Raw genomic sequence first — 16,742 nt, 5'->3', positions numbered from 1 at the left:
CTCGCCAGCACTGTCCTGCACGTCAACGCTTTCCAGCTCGCCAGCACTGTCCTGCACGTCAACGCTTTCCAGCTCGCCAGCACTGTCCTGCACGTCAACGCTTTCCAGCTCGCCAGCACTGTCCTGCACGTCAACGCTTTCCAGCTCGCCAGCACTGTCCTGCACGTCAACGCTTTCCAGCTCGCCAGCACTGTCCTGCACGTCAACGCTTTCCAGCTCGCCAGAACTGTCTTGCACGCCAGGACTCTCCAGCGCGTCAGCACTTTCCAACGTGTCAGCACTCCTCAGTGGGTCCACTTTCTCCAGCGCATCAGCGTTTGCCAGCTCGCCAGCATGCCAGCGCTTGCCAGTACGACAGCACTCACCAGAACATCAGTGCTCTCCAGCTCGCCAGCACTCTCCTACACGCCAACGCTCTCCAGTTCTCCAGTGTTCTTCAGCACGCCAGCTCTCTCTCCAGCGCAGCAGCACTCTCCTGCGTGCCAGCGCTCTCCAGCCCGTCGGGGCTCCCCAGTGTGTCCACACTCTCCAGCATATCATTGTTGCAGGGGTTTGCAGACTGTGGCCAGATATAGCACGCAGACCGCCTAGTGTCCGAATGCCGACCACACTCCAACGTTCACTACACAAAAAGGTAAAACAGTGGAATAACCATAAATCTGGGTAAAAGGTAAACAATCAAGGATGAACTGGGCACTGGGCACCACCCCTTGATTTTATACTAGGCAAGGGACTCAGCTAGAACATTAATTCCCTCTTATCTTCCCTATAAATAGCTAAAGGTTTGTATCGTTAGGAAAAATAAGGATTATCTCCGATTTTGTCATGTCGTTATTACTTGAAATTAAGAAACACCAACACAAAAAAAAAAAACAAGAGAAAAAACACTGGGTTCTTCTTTATTTAAAATACATTACCTAGCACATTCAAGAGAGGGACGGTAAACTCTAGAAAAGATGAGAAATTCTAAGGTTGTATCTGGGTCCCCTTGCCCAGTATAAAATCAAGGGGTGGTGCCCAGTTCCTTCTTTACTTACCTTTTGCCCAAATCTCTGGGTATTCCACCTTATTGTTTTTGTTTAGTGGAAAGGTGGATTGTGGTCGGCATTCGGACACTAGGCAGTCTGCGTCTTATGTCTGTTCGTAGTCTGCGAACCTCTACAGCTGCTGCACGGGGTGGATCCTTGGACAATCTCTGTGATTCATTCAGGGTATTGCATCCCTTTCACTCAATCTCTCCCTCTATTGACTCAGAATCCAGTTCCATTGAGCTCCAATATGAAGGGATCTGTAAAGGAGCTGTCAAAATCCAGGCTATTTTGGAGAAGGGCGTTCTCCAGGAGGTCGTCGACGTGTCCATGGGATTCTTCAGTCGACTCTTTCTTGTGAAAACGGCGTCTGGAGGGTGGGGGCCTGTCATTGACCTCTCGGCTCTGTACATGTTTGTTCTACAAACTCCGGTCAGCATAAAGACAGTCAGACAAGTGGTAAAACTTCAAGACTTCTCGTGCACACTGGATCTCAAGGGCGCATGCTTTCAGATCCCAGTCCATCCAACTTCATGGAAATATCTAAGGATCTTACACGACAACAGGTAATACCAGTTCAAGGTGCTGTGCTTTGGTCTTTCAACAGCCCCTCAGGTCTTCATGTTAACCTGGGCCCACAGGATTGGCATCTGCCTCCTAAGATACCTGGACGACTAGCTGATACTAGCAGACTTGATAGCAACTGTTCAACACCGAGATAGACTCCTTGTCTTTTGCCAAGATCTGGAGATCGTGGTAAATCTTGAGAAGTCATCCCTGGTTTCCTTTTAAAGATTGGTTTACCTGGAAATGATCATCGGTACCAGCCTGCAGAAAGTCTTCCCATCAGACTACAAAATCCAGAGGCTGAGGAAAGTGGTAAGCTCATTCCTCCAACGAGACGCTTTACCGGTGGTTACGTCTCCTAGGTCCCCTGTCATCCCAGGTCTAGTTGTGAACAGCTGCCTCTGGATTCGATCTCTTCAGTGGCAGCTAAAATCCAGGTGGGTTTAAGACGAGGACTCCCTGGATATGCTGGTCCCCGTGGTACCCGAGCAGCTGAAGGACTTGAGGTGGTGGGTAGCAGACGAGAATCTCCCCCAAGGGGTCGACCTTCTCGTTCTTCCCCCAGAGTTGAAGCTCTTTTCAGATGCGTCAAAAGGAGGTGGTGTCCCACATACTACACCACATGGCCTCCAGGCTCTGGTTAGAGTCCAAAAGGTACCAGCATATAAATCTCTTAGATATGAGGGCAACCTTTCTAGGCATACAGAAGTTCCATCATTTACTGGCGGGTCATTCTGTGGTGTTGATGACTGACATGACGGTCGTGGCTTAGGTGAACAAGCAAGGCAGTACCTTTAGGCAGCACCTTTGCCATCTAGCAGTGGAGATGCTAAGATGGGCAGAAGACAACTCATTGTTCCTATCAGCCTGCTTCATTCCAGGCTAGAGGAATGTGCTTGCAGACAATCTAAGAGTGACTCTGATGATGGGCTCAGAGTGGTCTTTGAATCATCTAGTAGCCAACAGTCCTGACTTTGTGAGGTTCTCCAACTGTGGATCTGTTCGCGACATCCCTGAACAATAGGCTCCCTCCCTACTGCTCCCCAGTTCTGGTTCCTCAGGCTTTCTGGAAAAATGCATTCCAGCAATGGTGAGACAACATTGACATTTACACCTTTCCCCTGTTCTATCTGATGAGAAGGGTTCTCAACAAGACCAGATCATCTAAGAACCTGTCAATGACCCTCATAGCTCCGCTATATCATCACGCCAAATGGTTCTTGGACCCTCTTCATATCCTGACGAAGGTTCCGAGAGAGCTCCCTCGACAACACAATTTACTCAGACAACCACATATGAACATCATTCACAAAGCCGTAGTATCCCTGTGACTTCACGTCTGGAGATTATCCAGCATCTCCTTCCTCAGAGAGGCTTTTTGCAACAGGTTGTGAAAAGGATGTCTGGATACCTTCGAAGGTCTTCCGCTTCAGTCTACCAGGGCAGGTGGACTTTCTTCTGTGGTTGGTATCATGGAAAGGGGTCTCTCTCCCCTTGATGCCACCCGTTGAGATACTACCGCTAGAGAGTTATGGGGTCCATTGACTGGCCAGACAGTACTACTTTGGATCCTTCTCTCTGGTTACGGTTCATTTTCCCTTTTGCCTACACACACCGAATAGTCTGGCATATTCTTTACATATTCTCTGCTGTCCTCATACACCTGACAACACTTAAGATTACCAAACAATTCTTCACCCAAGGGGTTACTGCTCTGTAATTTTTCTGTGGCAACTTTCCTCTTGGTAAGGGTAGAAGAGACTCTTTAGCTATGGTAAGCAGCTCTTCTAGGAGAAGGACACTCCAAAATCAAACCATTGTTCTCTAGTCTTGGGTAGTGCCATAACCTCTGTACCATGGTCTTCCACTGCCTTGGGTTAGAGTTCTCTTGCTTGAGGGTACACTCGGGCACACTATTCTATCTTATTTCTCTTCATCTTGTTTTGTTAAAGTGTTTATAGTTTATATAGGAGATATTTATTTTAATGTTGTTACTCTTCTTAAAAATTTAATTTTCCTTTTTTTTTCCTTTCCTCACTGAGCTATTTTCCCTGTTGGAGCCCCTGGGCTTATAGCATTGTGCTTTTCCAGCTAGGGTTGTAGCTTAGCAGTTAATAATAATAATAATAGTGGAGTTCCTCGTTTACCTTCGGGAAGAAAAACTCCTCTCGGTCTCGGCGGTGAAAGGCTACTTCTCAGTAAGGCTGAAAGTAGTCAATATTTCCTCTTCGTTGGAATTTTCTCTCCTCATACAGAGTTTCGAGCTTATCTGCCCTCAATCGGAAGTTATACCACATAGATGGAACGTGGTTCTTGTCTTTTGGTCCCTGAAGGGTGCCCCCTACAAACCATTACGCCAGGCATCAGATACCCACTTGACTCTGAAGAGAGTTTTCTTATTTATATTGGCCTCGGCCAAGAGAGTTAGTGAATTTCACAGTCTTTCATACACCGTCTCCCATTCAAGGGGATGGGGGGAGGTAATGTTTGGCTTCGTCCCTGAGTTTATCGGCTACGCTACTCCCAGATTTAGGCCCTTCTGGATTTGGAGTCTTCATAATGTAACCGATGATCGAGATCAACTGTTACTTTGACCAGTGAGGAGTTTGAGGTACTCTCTCAAGAGAACAGCAGCAGCTCGCCCCCGAGTGTCAGCACGGAGAAGGTTAAGAGGAAGATCACCAAAAACACCATCTCTGCTTGGATTCACAGGGTCACTGACCTGGCCCTGAATCTCGATCCTCCTCCACAGACGAGACAAACCAGAGCTCATGACTTTAGGGGCATCAGCACGTCCCTAGCGTTCAAGAAGAACTACTCTGTGGATGCAGGTTTTATAAGCGGGAATGTGAAAGTGTCTTAAGACCTTCACCGCCCAATGCATGTAAAACGTGACCTACATGAACTGAAGACGTTCTCCGTGGGCCCTGTGGTGGCTGCACAAGTGGTTTAAATACCTCAGGCTCCTTGAGAAACAAGTAGAAGATGGGTAAAGGCAGAGGTTACCTGGGATTAGTCTGGGGTGAATGTTAAGGATGACTGGCTCTTTGTCTCTTTCATTTTCCCCTCTCTTGGGGAACAGGATCTACGGTCCTCTGCAAGTTTGCTTCATCTGTCTGCAGGTAAAACCATTCCCTTGTATAACCAAACATAGAAATAATGCTTGTTGCATCCCTCTGTCTGCAGGTAAAACCATTTCCTTGTATAACCAAACATAGAAATAATGCTTGTTGCATCCCCGTACCCCCTGGCGAGGTGGGATTGGGTAACGTCTATGGTTGATGCAAAGAGTCCTATGTTTCTGAGAAATCTTACCTAGACTAGTCCCATTGCTAGTTTCATACAATCACACAGATTGCTCAGGCAGCTAAACAGGTTTTGCACAGATTTTAGTGAGGTATCAGGGTTTCTCCCTGTTACATGCGGAGCATGTACGAGGAAAAAACCCTGGGTCAAACACTAGCCAGTTGGTTTGGACTTCCACCCTCCTAAAGGATGATTCTTCCTTTATAAAGAGCAAAAGTTTTGTATTTAGTGTTGGAACAAATGACAAATTTGAAAGTAATTTGCATTTTTCTTAACGATACAAACCTTAATCTCTTTGGCCCACCATTACTTGTACCCTTGTAAGTCCTGCTTGCAATCAAAAGTGACGAGACAACACAGGTGTGTGTGAGCAGGGTAGCAGGCTACCCCTCCACCCCCGCTAACCAGTGGTGAGGTAGTTACACCTAACTAAAAGTCTTATGGCTAGTCCTCCAGCTTCCCCAATATTATATCCCTAATAAAGAGCTCAAGGTATTGTTAGGAAAAATACAAATTACTTGAACATTTTTCATATTTATCATGTCCCCGTTCTTCAAACAAGTTGGAGTCGGGCAATGTATAGATTATGAACGGGCTCACCCCTACTGCGTACTTATCTATTCACCTCCCATTGACATCTTTTACTCCTTCCAGCACTGATTGCCCAGGCTGTCATCCTACGAGGAAAACGAGGTGTCAGGCTATCTCTTGAGGAGCTCGTATGAAGCACATGAGGTCATCCTGGGACAAGTAGCCAGCCAGTTGGTTGGAGGTTCTCAACCCACCTTAAGGTGAGTCTCCTACGTAAAGAAAGGAAGGTTTGTATGCTGCATTGGAACAAATGACAATGGGTCTGTAACTGGAATACAAACCAACGCTATTTATAGTGATTTATAGGGGTATTACTTTCGGTAAAGCTGAAAGGAAAAGCCAATAGAATTCAGCGAGGGTTAACCAACCATACTGCTAGCTAGCGGAGGGATGGGGGAGTTAGTATCTTCCTCTCTCAACTACCCACCTGTGACTGTACTTTGCTTTGCTTTTGGCTCGAATGGAGAACGGTGATTACTGCTCCTCCTCCTCACCCATTTGGAGAGCCATTACGGATCACTTTTTTGTTTTTTCTTTTCAGTTTGTGTGTGCCTTCCCTGCCAGCCATGCGTACCTGCCCTGGGCTCTTCGATTGGCAAGTCAGCAGCCTGTTCTTCTCCAGCTCGTCAGCAGCCTTTGGCTGCACACCTGTCTCTTTCCTGTCGTTCCCCGACGACTCGTCGCTCTCCAAAAGAGGAAAGTAAACGTCACCTGACGTGCGCTCCTCACCTCTCGCCGACGCACTGATCGCTCAGATGATCGCCAACAGATGGATGTTCATGACTGGGCTACTATAGCACATCGGCTCCAAAAACCAGCCTCCCGATAGGTGCCAACGTTCGTTAGATCTCCAGCGCTGATTTGAGCATCGTCGATCGTGGGAAGAGAGGCCTGCAAGACCTTCTCCTCCTCGAGCTCTGGAACTCCCACCTGAGAGACGAAAGTCTCCTCCCCATCGTTCACCGTTGCCTCGTTCTCCTCTCCGCAAATGCAGAACATCACGCTCGCCTGGGAGAGCGGAAAAAAGCAAGCTGCAGGAATTCAAGATTCCGAAGAGACCACCTTCACGGTCGATTCCTGTTGCTCGGAAGGAGACTGCAGCTCCGCATCCTCCCTCTAACTCCTCCTGGATGTCAGATAAGGCTCCCTTGTGGGGTCCCTCTTCGTCGTTCTATATAGGGTAACTTTCCGACAGGGCCACAATCGGTCCGTAGCCGTGAATTGCAAAATCATGTTTTATTCATTGTTTGTTGTTCTCTTTATATCAATACATTATGATTTTAAGTTTTTTCTTCGTAGTTTAATCTTATCTCTATGTTCCAAAATATTGAGTTTGGAACCTTGGTTAGGGCAGTAACCCAAGCCTTTACGGCAGGTATCCCACCTGCTTATCCTTTGGGAACTCCCAGGATTCCCCTGGAAGAATCTTTCTCTACATTTTCAGACCCACGGCGAAGATCCACTGTCCCTCCCCGTCAAGAAACTTTGGTTTCTTCTTCTCCCCTGAAGCGGAAAAGGGGAGTCCCTGATGAAGTAGCTTCATGTAGGATCAAGCTTTCTCCCCTGAAGCGGAAAAGAGGAGTCCCTGATGTAGTAGCTTCATGTAGGGTCAAGCTGACCCCCGTCAGGTCGTCCAAGGGGAGGTCAAGTGTTGCCATGCCCACTTCTCCTCACCCTCCTGCTCCTCACTCATCGATTCAGTCAGAGTTCTCTCTCTCAGGGAAGAGTCCTTATGTGACTCTTTCTGTCCTTTGCCCATTGAGGAATTCCCACGAGACCACAGAGTAGTCTCGAAACCCATGGAAGAGTCCATCCTTCCCCCTACGGGTGAGCAACAGAAGGTCGTTCCATCCAAACCTTCTGTGCTAGAGACTTTCTTCCCTCCGAGGAAAGAGTCTAAGGACTCAAAAACTCTGCCAAAGTCCTCATTGGGGATTACAAGACCTGCAGAGTGGGTCAAGCAGTCTACATTTGACCACTTCGATAACGACCACGACCCACCCTGAGGTGATGTCTCGTGCGTGGAAGACAACGATTCGGCTGCCAGTCCTTCTTCAGAAGCTGAACAGAAAGAGTCAGAACATGGCATCCGGCAGGTTATAGCTTGCATGAGTTCACTCAATGGGTTGGCAGACCCATTGAGGGCTCCTCAGGAGGGCAAGGTCATGGTCTTAGACCACGTCTTTGGCACTCGGAAGCCCCCAAGTACAGCGAAGCCTTGCCCTGGTCTCAGGGACTGAAGAATGCCCGGCGGAAGGTGTCTGCCCTGCTCTCCGAGTCCTCTAGCTCTCTTCGATCGGGCTCATCCTTAAAACTACTGCAACATCTGAGTGTCCAGCAGAGAAATTTTTAAGAGGTCCTTGTCGAGTGTCTCCCGGCTCTTCCTCTTCACCATTCCTTAGAGGAACTTACGAAGGGGATCTCTCTAGAGAGACTCTTCGGGCTTCAAGTTTACTCCTCAGCTTCGGAAATTCTAAGCAAAGAGAAAGTGGCGAAGCATGCCATGCAGGCTACTTTTTGGCTGGATCTATGGTTGGGATCAGTGAGAAACCTGGTGCAAACAAAGGGTTTTTCCAAAGAAGACTCCCGGAAAGGGATGGAGACTTTCCTCCTGTCGGGTATTTGGACTATTGAGTTCGTTGCCCACCAAGTAGTGAACTTGTGGGCGAACGCCATCTTAAGGCTTAGAGATGCAATAATCGAGAGATTCCATTTCCAAGTCCCAAACTGCGAGATAGCGAAATTCCAAAACTCCTCTCTGAAGGGTTCCCCTTTGTTCAAGCTGGGGGGATGTCGAGCGAGCTGCGGAGAGATGGAGGAAGTCCTACCAGAACTCCCTTCTCTATAGGGCCTTGACATCCTGCCCCTACAGACTACGTTCTCTCCCACAGACGAAACAACAGAAACCAACGACGAACAGGACTGCGGCAACAGACAACAAGGTGTCTAAAAGCCCCTTTCCTGTCAAGTCAAACAAGGCTCCAAGTCGTCCTGTGGAGGGAAGTATCCTAGAGGAGTCGGCCGTGGCCGCAAATGCTATGTGATTCCCCTGCTTGTCCACCAGTGGGGGAATGCCTGCATTGCTGCTGGAAGAGCTGGATGCAGCTTGGGGCCGAACCCTGGATAGTCTCCGTGATTAGTTCAGGGTATCGCGTCCCGTTCAGTCAATCTCTCCCTCCACTGATCAAGACTCTAGTGTCAACTAGCTGCTATGCAAAGGGATCTGCAAAGAAGCTGGGTCTTCGGGCTGAAGTCCAGACCACGTTGAAGAAGAGCACTCTAAAAATTCCCCGGCGACTCCCCAGGCTTTTCCAGTAGACTCGTTTATGTGAAAAAATGCATCTGGAGGCTTGAGACCAGTCATCGACTTCTCAGCTCTGAACAAGTTTGTTAAACAAACCTCGTTCGGCCCGGATACGGTTTAGTGGTTTGCGGACTGTGGCCAGATGTAGCACGCAGACTGCCAGACTGCCTAGTGTCTGAATGCCAACCACACTCCAACATTCACTAAACAAAAAGATGATATGATGGAATACCCATAAATCTGGGCAAAAGGTAAACAATCAAGAGAACTGGGCACTGGTCACCACCCCTCAATTTTTTCATACTAGGCAAGGGGACCCAGAACCTCAAATTTCCCTATTATCTTTTCTTGGGTTCCCCTTTTCTCTTTGCAGTGCTATGTATGGAGTTTAAAAAAGAAGAGAAATATGTTTTCTAGGTAGCAGGTTTCCTCATTATATTTCAAGTTATTTGAACATTACAAATATTAGGAGAGAAAAAAAATGTTACTAAGAAAAACAAACTTCAGGCTGGAACGGGGAATATTATAGGTGAGGAAGTGCATTGAAATACAGTAGTATTAAAAAAAGTTTATTCAAATAATTGAGAGAGAAAAACAAATTTCATATTTGTGAAAATACAGGTCTACAAAACCAGGAGAGATAAATTTCTTTATACCGAACCTCTTTGGAATCAATCCTCTAAATATTTAATCTACATATACAAGTAGAAATAAAGACCAACATAAGTGTAAATATTTGGGCTGAATTCAAATGCAATTTGACAGGTCATTTCAGTTAGGATCAAAGGGATTGTAAAACAATATTACCTATCTCTACATTCTCATTTTAACATCAGAAAGAGGCCCCTCCTCTAGATTGCGTTGTCACACGAAAAAAGAAAAAAATATAATTTATTATAAGTCAGACAAGGGGTAAGAAGACCACAGGACTTCATGTGCACCCTAGATCTAAAGGACGCATACTCCCAGATCCCAATCCATCCGTCTTCAAAGAGGTATCTCAAAATCACACTAGACAACAAGAAATACCGGTTCAAGGTAATATGCTTCGGTCTTTCCACAGCACCTCACGTTTTCACGAGAGTGTTCACCCTAGTGTCTTTTTGGGCTCACAGAATCGGCATCCGTCTCCTATGCTATCTGGAAGTGTGGCTGTGTGTAGCAGAATCGGTGGCGCCCTTTCTTCAGCACAGTTACAAACTTCTGGGACTTTGCCAAGATCTGTGAATCTTGGTTAACCCCAAGAAGTCATCTCTGCTTCCCTCTTAACGACTGGTATACTTAGGAATGATGATAGACACCAATCTTCACAAAGCCTTCCTATCACACGAGAGGGTAGTGAAGCTGAGGAAGGTTGCAAGACCTTTCCTCATATAAGAACTCCCACCCCAAAGGTGGTTATATCTCCTTGGGCACCTATCATTCATGGCCCATCTAGTTCTCAACGCCTGCCTGAGAGGATACGATCTCTCCAATAATGGCTAAAGTCCAACTGGAATGAGGCCTTCGTTTCCCCGGACATTGCGATCTGATGGGACCAGAAGAACGGACGGACTTCGAGTGGTGGGTGGCAGACGAGAATCTACTAAAGGGTGTCGACCTTCTTGTCCCTCCCCCAGGACTTGATGCTCTTCTCAGATACATCAAAAGAAGGGGTGGGGCCCACATGCTGCACCGCTCGACCTCCGGCCTGTGGTCAGAGTTCGAAAAGTACAGTACCAGCACATAAATCTCTTAGAGATGAAGGCTGCCTTTTTGGCCCTTCAACAGGTCCAGCAGTTCCTGGCGGGCCATTCAGGGGTGGTAATGAGTGACAACACCACAATAGTAGCTTACATCAACAAGCAAGGTGGTAGTTTTTTGCAGCCCCTATCCCATCTGACAGTAAAAATAGTGAGATGGGCATAATTCAACTCGGTGACCCTATTAGCTCCTTTCATTCCCAGCAAAAGTAATGTGCTTGCGGACAACCTGAGCAGAGCGTCTCAGATAGTGAGTACTGAGTGGTCTTTGGATCATCTAGTAGCCAACAAAGTCCTGACTTTGTGGGGTTCCCTGACGGTGGATCTGTTTACAACGGCCCTGAGCTTCAGGCTCCCGCTGTACTGCTCCCCAGTCCCTGAGCCCAAGGCTCTCTGGCAAGATACATTCCAACAACGGTGGAACAACATCAACATTTACGCCTTTCCCCATTCTGTCTGATGAAGAGGACACTCAACAAGACTGGAACATTGGTCAATCTCTCAATGACCCTCATAGCTCCGCTATGGCATCACGCGGAATGGTTCCCGGACCTTCTGCAACTCCTAACGGAGCTACCAAGAGAGCTCCTTCCACGACACAATCTTCTCAAGCAACCACATGCCAACATCTTCCACAAAGCCGTAGCTTCGCTACGACTTCACGCCTGGAGACTATCCAGCATCTCCTCCCTGAGAGAGGATTTTCGCAGCAAGTTGCTGTCAGGATGTCTGGACACCTGCGAAAGTCATCTTCAGCAGTCTAGCAGGCAAAGTGGAAAGTCTTCTGTGATTGGTGTCGTGGAAGGGGTATCTCTCCACTCGATGCCACTATTCCAACAATAGCGGAGTTCCTTGTGTATTTGCGTGAAGAAATGCGCTTTTCAGTCTTGGCAGTGAAAGGCTATCGCTCAGCCTTAAGTAGCCTTCAGGCTGAAAGGAATGGACATTTCCTCATCGCTAGAACTTTCTCTACTCATACGTAGTTATGAACTTACCTGCCCTCAGTCGGAAGTGAGACCTCCCCCTTGGAACGGGGTTCGAGTTCTCAGGTCTCTTAAGAGACCTCCCTATGAACCATTACGTCAGGCATCAGATCGCCACCTAACCTGGAAGGCGGTGTTCCTGCTAGCTTTGGTTTCGGCCAAGCGTGTTAGCGAACTTCATGGTCTCTAGTATGACATCGCCCATTCAAGGGGATGGGGGGAGGTAACTTTCAGCTTCGTCCCTGAGTTTATTGCTAAGACTCAGAATCCTGGAGTAGCAGATCCTCGATTCGACTCCTTCCAGATTTCTAATCTCTGTTTTGTAACAGATGACCCAGACCATCTCTTACTATTGCCCAGTAAGGAGTTTGAGGCTCTACCTTAAAAGAACAGCTGCAGTCCGTCCTCATGTGCCAGCATTATTCTTCAGCACAGGAAGGACTAAGAGGAGGGTCACCAAGAACACCATCTCTGCATGGATTCGTAGGGTCATTGATCTGGCCTTGAATCCAGATCCTCTTCCATCACGTCGCCCTAGAGCACATGATGTCAGGGGCATAGCTTCGTCCCTGGCCTTCAAAAGAAATTTCTCTGTGAAGCAGGTTCTGCAAGCGGGGGTGTGGAAGTGTCAAACAACGTTCACAGCCCACTACCTGCAAGACGTGACCCACAGGAGGCTCGATACGTTCTCTATCGGCCCTGTGGTGGCTGCACAGCAGCTGGTTTAAAACCTCAAGCTCCTTATTTGACAAGTAGAGAAGGTTGAGGGCAATGTTACCCAGTTTTAGTCTGCATGAATGGAAAGGTTTGACTGGCCCTTATTCTTTTCTTCATCATCCCCTCTCTTGGGGAAAGCAGCATCCTGGGTTCTCTGCATAGCTGACCTCAAACCACTGCAGGTAAACCATGCTCCCTTGTGTTCGTAGTATTAAGTTAATACTGTTACGTCCCCCATACCCTGACGAGGTGGTATTGGGAAAGTCCTAGTCTACAAGTTTCCTTCTAAAGAACTTCAGAACAACTTCCTAGGACAAGTCACACTTCTTCATACCTTCACACACAGCTTGCGTAGGCCGCAGTCCTTGCGTAACAAGGTTCTAGCGAGGTGCAGGGGCTCTTTATTTCTTGGGTGCTTATACACTCGAATAACGAGCCCCCGGGTGAAGCCAAAATGCCAGACTGGGTTGGACGTTCACCCTTCCTAATGGGTGAGTCACCCCTATTAAATAGTGTGGTTTGTATTCCAGTTACGGAACAAATGACAAATTCGTAGATAATTTGTATTTTTCCTAACTATACAAACCTTAGCTATTTAACCAAACTTGCCCGCCAGCCCTATCCCCCTTGAAATCCTTCCTCCAAGCAAAGTGAGCTCAAGCACAGGTGTGTGAGGGGCAGCCAGTAGCAAGCTACCCTCCCCTGCCCCCGGTAACCAGTGGTATGGGGTAGTTAACCCTCGTTAAATTTTAATGGCTCGTCATTTCAGCTACGCCGAAAGTAATGCCCCTATTAAATACCTAAGGTTTGTATAGTTAGGAAAAATACAAATTATCTACGAATTTGTCGTATTTCATCATTTTCCAATCTTTAGAGTAGTGATATTCCCATAATCTACCTTGGCATTCCCATCTCAAGCTTTGTCCTCTTTTTGTCTTAAAGTGTGTTTCTGATCCATACAGAATCAGTCATTGTGAGAAGTCGATTATGATTTTGGTGAATGTTGGTCCCTTGGATATAATAAATATTAGTTTTAAGAGGTTGGAATGATGATTGACTGGTTTAAGATGGTTTATATCTTTCAAGAGGTACCCTCCGTAATGGAGAACTTCATATCTTTAGCCGTTCCTTGCATATGGTTTTGGTTATGTTGATTGTTGCAACTGTTTGGTTACTTTTCTCTCTATGCCAATGTATGCAGAGAATGTTACCATCTATTTCATTATTGGATCCATATAATGATGGATTAATCTTGATGTGCCTTGAAGAGGTGTTTATGAATTTAGTTTTATCTTCTTGATTATCATTGTCCCATATTCTATGGTAATGTGGTAGTTGGCATAGGAATCCTAGGTAGATTGATTGAAATAGGGCTTTCGTCTATCTATCTACCATGGCACTTTCCCTGAAATTTGGGAGGAAGCTGACAAAAAAAGGAGATAAAAGGGGATTTTTTTTCATTGTTCCTTTTTGCTTGACGAGGGACTCGGCCAAGTTTGGTTGGTACTGCTAGGGTGCCACAGACCACCCTCCCCTATCTTCCCCCACAAAAGGAAGCTGCATATGCCGACTGTCCCACTGTTGCCACCTTAGTAGTCACCAAGGTGACCCGAGGTAGCAGCAGGGCCTATTGGAAGAGCGTCGCAATCGCTCGCCATTCGTTTCTATTCCTAACATGCTCTTTTGCCTCTCTCACGTCTCCTCCTGTCACCTAGGACTTTCATACAAAATTAAAAAATGATTGTAATATTTTCAGTTGAATCTATTCCTTTTTAAAAAGAATACCACTGCATGGGAATCCTAGATAAGTATTGAAATGGTTAGTGTTTCGTCTATACAGTAGTTATTTTAATGGGAATGAATTGAAGAAGAAAGAGGATGAGTGTCAAAATAACCTTAACCATTTGAAAATGGTAACCCCTTTAGATTCTGATATCACCTAAAGACTTCTCGGTTTGCTTTAACTTGACCCCTTAACCTTGTTTTTTTTTTAAATGTGTTACAGTGAATAAGTAATCATATTTGAAAGAATTGATGGTGTATGAAGGTAATTTGGAAGCTGACAAGAATTAGATAGAGTTTATGGTTGTGAATAAAAGCTTTTCATTGAGTTAAATTTTATGGATTATGCTGCCGATCTATTGGTGCAGAAGAATTGTACTATTTTTCATAAAGAAAAGAATGTGTGGTAGATAATTTTGTGAAAGTAGTGTAATATTTTGAGTTGTTTATTTACTAGGGAATTCAATTTGATGGTACTGTATATTACAATTTTTTTTATGATTTAAAATTCTGGCTGCAGCATCATAATGCGTCTAGTAAATAACACATGTAAGCGAATGTAGGAACCGGTTGTTGTTTTGACGGTAGCCTGGAAGAGGGCCTATCTAGAGAAGGGAAGATCAAGCAAATAAGAAACTTGTTTAAGGTACCTGTATACATATTACCCTCATACAAAAAAGGATTCAAAGTACTGGTACCTGTTAATAGTCTTCTCAAATATATTTTCCTTTTATTTTTTCAATGAATTTCCACAGCACTGTATTGTAAAATGATAGGCATGTTTTCTGGTAAGAATTAGATTTTATTTTCACATTTTATTTTCACATTTTATTTGTTCAATAAAATATAATTTTTGCTTTTCTATCCTCATTTGGGTAATGTAAGGGTAATGTGTGTTTTGTCAAAATTTGTTATTTGTAATATTCCATGTATAACTTTTATATTTTAGAAAATACATATATTTTTTTTTTTTCCAAGAATTAGTACCTTCGTCCCTCTTCGTTGAAAGTTGTGTAGCTTTGTTCAGTCTGTTTGATGTCTTATCTGTTCCAAAATCTATTAAATTTCTTGAATATTTTCTATCAGATTTGGCACCTTGCTTCCTATAATAGAGGAGAGGTTCAAGCTTAAGAAAAGGTCGTCAAAGTAGTCATGATATCGCTTTGTGAGTAATCCTCATGTTCTGACATTTGCCTTATTAACTACTTTAAAACTTAAAAAGAGGAAGACTTATGGAGTTTGCCTTTGTCTATTTGTTTGGTTTGTGCTACTGTCACCCAATCAAAAGTAATTTTTTTGCTGGAATTACTTTTAATGTTTACAATATATGTCTCCTTGTCTGGGTTTTTTGCTTGTTCTATAGAGGTGTACTGTTTATGAAGATTAATAATTGGTTGTGAAAGACCCCATGTAACTGCACATAAAGGAAATATGTTATTAATGGATCATCAGCCTTTTATAGAGTTTCCAGTGTTTTCTTTGTCAGTTCTTGACCATCATTACGCACGGCATGATATTGTATTAGTTTTCGTGTTGCCGTCCCGCCTTTCAATTTGACTTCATAATGCAACTTATGAGGACATCTTACCATAACCAGGTCTTCATCTATTGACCCTTTCCTCAGGTCTTTTCCAATAACCTCCACAATTACTGTTTTGAATATATTCGCTGTCGTCCCATCCAGAACATCTCGATCTTCGAGTTCTTGGTGGTTTTTACTGCTAATTGATGCCACTTCCACAATATATGTTTGTGATTTAATCTTCACTGTATACCAGTTATGAATCTTGGCATCCTCAAGTCACATACTTATAAAATGTTTTATATTATGTAAAACCTGTAGTTCTAGTACTCCATGCAGCAAAAACATAGCCATTGACAGAAAGTGGAAGAGATTTTTCATGTAAATTGCCTTGCTTTTGGGTGCATATCCACGGGAGTGGTTCAGGAACGTTTCACTTGCCTAGATGAAGTGATTATGGCTAATATTTGCTTTTCATGAACATTCCTTTGCTTTGCTAAAAACCTGATGGCAGTTTTTAAGACCTTCATTTTATATTTCAAATCACTCAAAAAAGTTTTTGAATGGAGGCCATTATTTGCATTTTTTTTTTTCATCCCCCAGAAGGCTTTTGGGTTTTTTTTGAAGGGTGTAGGTACTGTATACTCAAAAGTCAGTCTAAATAAGAATCATTGGAAATTTTAAAATAGACTATTCGAGGTTTTGAACTTTTGGGGACTGCTGTTATAGTTTGACATAGAAAAGGCAATCCCAATATCAAACGCATTACGAAGTAAAAGTGCCTCCTTTTTTTCTTTTATAACCTACTTCAACTTTGTTTCCACTTCCTACCTACTTTTTTGCATTTAAGTCTAAACTTCAAGAGAAGGTCCCCAATCACAAACTTAATTTGGTCCAAGAAGCTGTTCGTAAGCTGAATTTTTTTACATTTTTGCCTTAGGGTATGCTTAACCTAAATCCCATACCTATGATTTCCAGCTACAAAAGTCAACAAATAAATAGCTTTCATATGAAATATATATCAGATTATTACAAATGTCATTTTACTTACTGTATTGAAGATATTGTTTTATTATAGTACAGTATTTTTATATATTTCAATGATTCCCTTGACATTTATTCCATCTGCAGTTAGCCATCTTAATGGCCCCAACTTCCCTCCAAGTTTCCCCTGGCTAATGTGCTTTAAATTCTCATTTC

At 44.6% G+C, this 16,742-nt stretch overlaps 1 long non-coding RNA gene across 1 annotated transcript in view; it reads left to right on the top strand.

The window, feature by feature from the left end:
* LOC137636529 (uncharacterized) overlaps positions 1-15,429 on the top strand; it is a 53,837-nt gene extending 38,408 nt beyond the window's left edge. Inside the window, exons 4-5 of the long non-coding RNA XR_011043135.1 lie at positions 5,556-5,692; positions 15,107-15,429. This is a non-coding gene — a long non-coding RNA (uncharacterized lncRNA). The remainder of the gene's footprint in view (positions 1-5,555; positions 5,693-15,106) is intronic.
* Positions 15,430-16,742: the final 1,313 nt, after the last annotated feature.

Source organism: Palaemon carinicauda, unplaced genomic scaffold (genome assembly GCF_036898095.1).
Source record: "Palaemon carinicauda isolate YSFRI2023 unplaced genomic scaffold, ASM3689809v2 scaffold32, whole genome shotgun sequence".
Lineage (NCBI taxonomy): Eukaryota > Metazoa > Arthropoda > Malacostraca > Decapoda > Palaemonidae > Palaemon > Palaemon carinicauda.
This window is presented reverse-complemented; position numbering and strand designations above follow the sequence as displayed.